The sequence below is a fragment of the Cynara cardunculus genome, assembly GCF_001531365.2.
Source record: "Cynara cardunculus var. scolymus isolate 2C chromosome LG 17, CcrdV1, whole genome shotgun sequence".
In the NCBI taxonomy this organism is placed as follows: Eukaryota; Viridiplantae; Streptophyta; class Magnoliopsida; order Asterales; family Asteraceae; genus Cynara; species Cynara cardunculus.
The window spans coordinates 21,349,555-21,357,528 of record NC_037544.1 but is presented as its reverse complement, the minus strand read 5'-3'; positions in this window follow the sequence as shown (position 1 = coordinate 21,357,528).

Sequence of the window (7,974 nt, the reverse complement as noted above, 5' to 3'; positions counted from 1 at the left end):
TGCCTTGATGTCTTCATCGATCTTCTGGTTCTTCATCACTTATTGTTTTTCATTAATTTTTACATTTTGCACTATGGGATCTAACATATAGAAAAAGTATTCTGCAAGTCTTGACAGAAGGATATCTTCCACAGAAGACAATAGAGGACTAACGACAGAAGCCTTATATTCGAGCAAGTAAAGTGTGACAGAACCTCTGATGTCTCTCACAGAGGTTCTGGAAAATGGTCCTCTGTCAATAAGAACATGCAAGTCAATTACAACAGAGCCTCTGAGATGGCTCACAAAGGGTCTGCGGATTTCGTCTTCTGTGAAGATTATGTTCCAACTGTTTTTCAATGGTTATTAGCTGCATGTGCTTCTCATGTGACTAGGACTTAATCGACTTTATTTGGATGGCTCAGATGAAGACACGCGTCAAGATCTGGTCTCTAAGGTCGTTAGGAACTAGTATAAATAGCGGCTAAGGCCTTTGTAATTGTGTGCTTTTTTGAATTGTAATCGTCTAATTTTTCAATTGAATYAATTGAAAAACCTTTGAAGCAATTCTTCTGTGTTCATCTTCTTCCTCATCTTGACTGTGTGTTTTTGATTTATTTACTTTGTTCTGTTCTTATTATTGTTTCCGCTGCACTTTAATCGTCTTAGAGTTCATTCAGAGTATTAGATCAATATCAAAGCTGAATTTAAGGTCCAACATCATGCATCTTGAAGAATGGAGTAATGGGTTCCTCGGCTGGTAGATTATGTTTCCTCATCGCATCCCCTATGAAGAGAGAGAGGAAACGAGGAAACAAAACTGAGGTCAAGGGCTTGCCGGTGGCCTGGAGCTTGCACTTTTTGACGACCGCTGTGTGGATCTGATTGTATATGAGGAAGGCATAGTCAAGTGGGATGTTGAAGAAGAGGCCATACATAATTGTCATTATGTTTATGTTGCCTTGATCCATCGACCCTAGCTTGCATGTGAGGGCCTTGTTCAATATGGAAAAGAACATATTCCACATTGGCGGCAAAAACTGTCTCTTGAAATCTGAGGCGTTGCGTAGGTCACGATTGTAACCTAGCATTTTGATGAATCGGAGGATGTCTGAGGTCGTGGGTTGATCGGTATATTGGTCAATGCCGAGCTCTTCACGGGTAGGTATGCACAGAACCCTAGAGACTTTTGCCCGAGAGATTTTGAGCGAGAAGATCATGTCATTTGGGGCGTCGATGTCCCCTATTATTCCACGGCTGTCAGGGTCGTACTCATAAGTTTTCCATTATTGTTGGATGTATTTTAGAGGTACGCCATTGTCGGTTAGAGTTAAGGCAGGTAGAAGGATGCAGTTACGAAAGAACTCGATTATCATAGCCAACCTGTTGTAAAGGGTGGTTCGAAGTTCGATGGCATGATTGTTGGGCTTCATGGGCAAAAACACGTTTGCTTGGATGTCGGCGCCGGTGGATTGAACATGGCTATCATTGTCGTTGGACTCGTGTGATGTGGAGGAAGCCATTGCGGATGTAGTTGCAGGTTTGTTTGTGGGTCAAAGTCTAGTTGCAGGTTTTAGGAAGCGTAAGGGAAGAATGGAGGTGGAAGAAGAGTATTTATAGGGGGAACAGGAAACGGTTTGTCTTGATTATTATATTTAAATAATCATGAAAGGGGAAGGCATTTTGGCAAAAGGTGATTTGATTGGGGATCGTGAGCCGTCTTGATTATACGTGCCATTAATGTTGGTGGACACGTGTCAAGGCAGGGATAGGGAAGGGTAAGTTCAAAGGTTCATGGGGAACAGGCTGTATATGGTGTCAGGCGCGTGGGAGGATGATGTTTGGATTATTTGGAATAAGAAATTATTCCAAATAATATCTCTTTAAATATCAATCCAAAAACAATTTGTATTTAAAATTCCATCTAATTGTAAGATTAATACTAATTACGAAGTTTTGGTCTTCTAAATACCCGTGTTGTATAGTTTTTAGTCACAAAAGCTGCAATTTTGTATAATCTTAAAAATTTTGCAATTAAAGTTGGGTTTTTGATGAGAATTTTGTCATGTAACCAGAGGAGCTCTGGTTGAACATGTCCTTTTTGGATGTGGAACCAGAGATGCTGTGGTTGAACATATGTGAAGGAATTCATCGATGAAATGTTGGATTGTATGATGAATAAGCCTTGGATGACAAACCAGAGGCTCTTGATAAGCATGGGCAATCCATTATGTAGAACCAGAGGGGCTCTGGTTAATACGCATGATTTATTCATCATTTGTATATAGCATTTTGGCATCGAGGGGCTCTGGATAGAAGAACCAGAGGCTCTTGGATGAAAAATGCATAATTATGCAATGAAAAATTTATGATGAATGAAAAGCTCCCCCTCAAATGATGCGTGAGGATATGGATTGATTTTGAAACTCTCCCTTGAACTAATAAGGAGGTCAATTTTGATGACCAGAGGCTCTGGTCAATACAACCACAGGCTCTGGTTGTGAATGATGATGAAAGAATGATATGAAATGTGGCTAAGTGTGAGAGTGGACATGAACAAGAGAGGGTCTTTGCAACCAGAGGGCTCTGGTTCCAAAGACAACAAAACTAGAGGCTCTAGTTACAAAGGCAATGAAAAAGGATATGAAGTTATGGTTAAGTATATGAAAAAGGATATGAGAGGATGGAGCCTTTGAGACCAGAGGGCTCTGGTTGCGAAGGCGATGCAAACAAATATGTAATTTTGGTTAAGTGCCTGTATGTGTGTGTAGAATGGATGGGCCTTTGAGACTAGAGGGCTCTGGTTTCAAAGGCTTTGAATCTAGAGGCTCTAGTCTTTAGAACCAGAGGCTCTGGTTGCGAAGGCGATAAAAACAAGTATGAAAATATGGTTAAGTGCATGTGAATGAGAAAAAGAGGGGTTCTTTGGGTCCAGAGGGGCTCTGGCTCCAAAGGGTATGAATCAAGAGGCTCTGGTCTTTAGAACCAGAGGCTTTGGTTGTTTTGGATATGGTATTTAAAGTTGAATGATAGGTGAAGATTGGAAGCCAAGTTTTATTTGGAAACTAGAGGTCTCTAGATGCAAATAACATGGAAACCAGTGGCTCTGGTCTATAGAGCCAGAGGCTCTGGTCTCAAAGAATGAGAATCCAGAGGCTCTGGTCTATGGAACTAGAGGCTCTGGTTGCGAAGGTAATACTTGGTAAATAAAAGCTAAGAAGTTGCTTTGGACCAGAGGTCTCTGGTTCCAAAGGCGATGAAAAACTTTTATGGGACGACACCCTCTGGTCTTTACAAGTGTTTCTATATGGCCAGAGGCTCTGGTCTTTACAACCAGAGGCTCTGGTTTAGAGTACTTGGAGTTTATGGCCAACATACTATATATCACTTATAGGCATAACTATGAGATATTGAAAATCTCAGGTTTCAAACTTATGATTGCCTCTAAGTGGTGAGATTCAGCATACCCATCTTGCTGACTAGGAATAAAAATCTTTTCTCATCAAGTGCTTTTGTGAAAATGTCAGCAAGTTGAATCTTAGTGGGAATAAAGTACATTTCTATATTACCTTTTTCAACATTGTCTTTCAGAAAATGGTACCTTAAATCGATGTGCTTGGTCTTGGAATGCTGCACAGGATTTGTAGAGATTGCTATAGCACTCTTGGAGTCACAGAGGATTGGAATTTTGTTATATTGAAATACATAGTCCTTAAGCAGAGTCTTCATCCAGAGAACTTGTGAGCAACAACTAGCAGCAACAACATATTCTGCTTCTGTTGTAGAGGTTGAGACACGGTTCTGTTTTCTGGATGTCAAACTTACCAGCTTGTCCCCCAAGAGTTGACAGCTTCCAGACGTGCTCTTTTTATCAAGCTTGCAATCTACATGATCTGCATCTGTGTAGGCTATTAGATCAAAGCTAGAGTTCTTTGGATACCAGAAACCCAATGAAGGAGTTCCCTTGAGGTATCTAAAGATCCTCTTGACTGTAGTGAGATGAGATTCTTTAAGATTTGATTGATATCTTGCACAAAGACATGAAGCAAACATAATTTTTGGTCTACAAGCAGTTAGATACAGGAGTGATCCAATCATGCCTCTRTAGGTTGTTACATCCACAGGTTTGCCTGATGGATCAGCAAATAACTTAGCTCCTRTAGYCATAGGTGTTCTCATCGATGATGAATTTGAGAGAGAGTATTTCTTCAGAAGATTAGTCACATATTTGGACTGATTGATGAAAACTCCTTCTGAAGTTTGTTTTATTTGAAGACCAAGGAAGAAACTCAGTTCTCCTATCATACTCATCTCAAATTTGCTTTTCATCAACTCTGAGAATTTTTTGCAATGTTTTGCATTTGTAGAACCAAATATGATGTCGTCCACATATATTTGAACAAGTAATATGTCACCTTTGTGCTTTTTGAGAAAGAGGGTTGTATCGATTGTACCTTTTTCGAATCTATTGTTGATGAGAAAGGTGTATAGTGTTTCATACCAGGCCCTTGGTGCTTGCTTCAGCCCATAGAGAGCGTTGTCTAGAAAGTAGACATAATCTGGATGTTTTGGGTCTTCAAACCCAGGAGTTGCTGCACGTATACTTTTTCTTGAAGTTTGCCGTTTAGGAAGGCGGACTTAACATCCATCTGATAAACCTTGAAGCCTTTGTGAGCTGCATAGGCTAGGAATATCCGGATGGCCTCAAGTCTTGCGATGGGAGCAAATGTCTCATCGTAGTCAATCCCTTCTTCCTGGCAGTAGCCCTTGGCAACAAGCCTGACTATGTTTCTTATGACTATGCCATCTTCGTCCTTCTTGTTCCGGAAGACCCATTTGGATCCTATGGCCGTCTTCCCTTTGGGTAGAGGCATAAGGGACCATACTTTGTTTCTTTCAAACTGGAGTAATTCTTCTTGCATTGCGTCTATCCAGTTTGGGTCTTGTAGAGCTTCAGTAATTTTCTTTGGTTCTATCATGCTTAGAAAGTTGGCGAAGAGGCATTCATTGGCTGTTGTTGATCTTGTCTTGACACCAGATGTTGGGTCACCAATGATTTGGTGATGTCGGTGGTCTTTCGTCTACTTGGTGCTTGACTGGGGTTCTGGAGCAACAGGATGCAGTTCTTCATCGACTGATGGAATTAATTGCTCCCCCTCAAAGAGATGATCTCCAGAGTAAGACTCTAGTTCCTTTTCTTGATCTGAAGACACAGAAGAAATATAAGATGAAGTAACATGAGTTTTAGTAGGAGTGTACCTTTAGAATTGGGGACTTCATGTTCTTCATTGGTTCGGAAAATAGATTTTACCGTAGGTGCATGTCCGGAGATTACTTCTTCTTCGAAGATGTCTTCAAATAGTTGAGCTAACTCTGATTCATTGGGTTTGCTCAGTGATGAATCAGATGCTCTTCTTTGAAGTCCGAGTCCTGAACTGTTGTGTTTAGAAGTTATTGGTGTGGAATCATCACCAGGACACATTGATGCTTTCGATGACAATTCTTGTCCTTTTGATGTAGACTTTGTAGGCCTTTGCAGTTTGAGAATAACCTAGTAAGATCCCTTCATCAGCTTTCTTGTCGAACTTGCCAAGATATTCCCTATCGTTGAGTACAAAGCATTTGCACCCAAAGACATGAAAATATTTGACATTTGGTCTTTTTTGGTTGATGAGCTCATAGGGTGTCTCTGGTGCCTCTTGTTGATGATAGATCGGTTCTGGGTGAAGCAGGCAGTGGAAATAGCTTCAGCCCAGAATGTGATGGGTAACTCCGATGAATCAAGCATGGTCCTTGCTGCTTCCACGAGGGTTATGTTCCTTCGTTTCACCACTCCATTCTGTTGTGGAGTTCTAGCTGCTGAGAAGTTTTGTGTAATGCCTTCAAAAATGAGATATTCATCGATTCTGGCATTTTTGAATTTAGTTCCATTGTCGATTCTAACCTTTATTAGTTTTCGTTGTAGAAGGACTTGGAGCCTTTTCATCACTCCAATGAGTAGGTCAGGAACATATGATTTCTTCTTTACAAATTCAACCCAAGTGTATCTGGAGTATTCATCAACCAGTACTAACATGTACTTCTTTCCAGATAGACTTTGGGTTGATATTGGCCCATAGAGATCTATATGTACCATGTCCAAGTGCTTGGTGCAAAAGGTTTCTGACTTGGTTTTATGTGAGGCCCGTCTTAGTTTTCCCATCTCACAGGCTGAGCATAGATGATCTTTTTCAAATTCAAAATTCAGAATTCCCTTGACCAGCTTCAGTGTGGCTAGTTTTCGTAGTGCATCAAAGTTGAGATGTGAGAACTTTTGATGCCATAGCCAATTTTCATCGCTCATATGAAACACAAGACAGAGGGTGTCTTGTCCCATAGAGGATACAAAATCTAGAAGATAGAGATTTCCTTTTCTCTTTGCTTTGATGGTTGTTTGACAGGGCATTGTTTCTATGATGCAGAAACCTTTGCGGAACCTGACTTCAAGACCCTTGTCGCAGAACTGGCTTACGCTTAGTAGGTTGTACTTCAAACCTTCAACATAAGATACTTTGCTGATGGAGATATTTCCTTTGATGAGAGTGCCATGTCCCTTGATTGTACCCTTCCTGTTGTCTCCAAATGTCACAGAGCCTCCAGATTTTTCGATGAAGGAGGTCAGTTGACTTTTGTCACCAGTCATGTGCCTGGAGCAACCTGAATCCATGTACCATGGTTGCGCATGCTGGTACTGATCATCAAAGTCGGAGGTGGATTCTGCAGTCGATGTAGCCATCAGACAGATGAGTGCTTTGTCTTCTTCATCGGATGAGGAGTCAGATACCCAATTTTCTTTCACAGCCATTAGGCTTCGCTCTTTTGGATTATACTTGTACTTATTTTTGTAATAATCGGCATCCTTTACCAATCATCCTTTGCACTCTTTTGAAAAATGACCAATTTTACCGCATCTGAAGCAGTGAAGGTCATTTTTCTTTCCGTTTCTATCTTCTTTCTTGTCCTCCCGTCTGTCCTCTCTCTCTTCTCTTTCTTCTCTTCTATCTTCCCTCTGATAGAATTTCGATGGTTTCTTCTCATGGTATGACTGGTACTTCTCCTTCTTGAAGTCTCTTCGTTCATAGGGTCTCTTGATGAACTTCTTTTGGAACTGTCTTGTAATCATGGCCAGAGATTTAGCAAAGGCTTTGATATCATCATCTGATTCAGATGACTCGTCTTTTGATTCCAATTCTACCACCATTGCTTTCTTTCCTTTCTTCTTGTGTTATCTGGTGGAGGTCCTTGATACTTCCTTTTCATCAGCAGCAAGAGCCAGCGGTCCACCGATAGATACTTTTTTCTTCATTACGTCGTTCTCTTGTGCTACAAGCGTTCCATATACATCATGAAGTGACCAGCCGTTTAGGTCCTGATTAGCTTGAAGGGACATTGACAGCTGAGTCCATTCATCGCCAAGACTTTTTAGGAACAAAACATTGTTTTCTTCCTTTGTTCTAGTGATATCGTTTCGACAACATTGATTAATCAATGTGTTGAAACGATCGTAAGTCTTCTGTATTGGTTCATCAGGAAGAGCTTTAAAGTTGGTGTATTCATTGAGACATTGTGCTCTACAATTCTTCTTTGTTTTAGCTCCTCCTTCGAATTGGCTTGCAAGTTCATCCCACAATTCCTTTGCTGTGGAACATACATTGAGGGATTGGAAGATTTCATTGGGTATGGCCATGATTATCAGTCTTTTGGCCTTTTTGTCGGTTTCAACCCGCTCTTTGTCGTCTTCATCCCAATTCTTCTCATCCTTGGGCATGTAGTAGGCAGGAATTTCTGCTGTGGTATTTGTTCCTGGGACTCTTGGAACGAGAGTCTGTGGAACATAGGGACCTTCCATTACAGACCGTAGAAGGTTTCTGTCCATCCCTTCCAAGAAGTTTACCATCCTTATTCTCCATTGTGGGTATTCTTCTCTTTGAAGAGTTGGAGGCTTGGTGAGGGAGC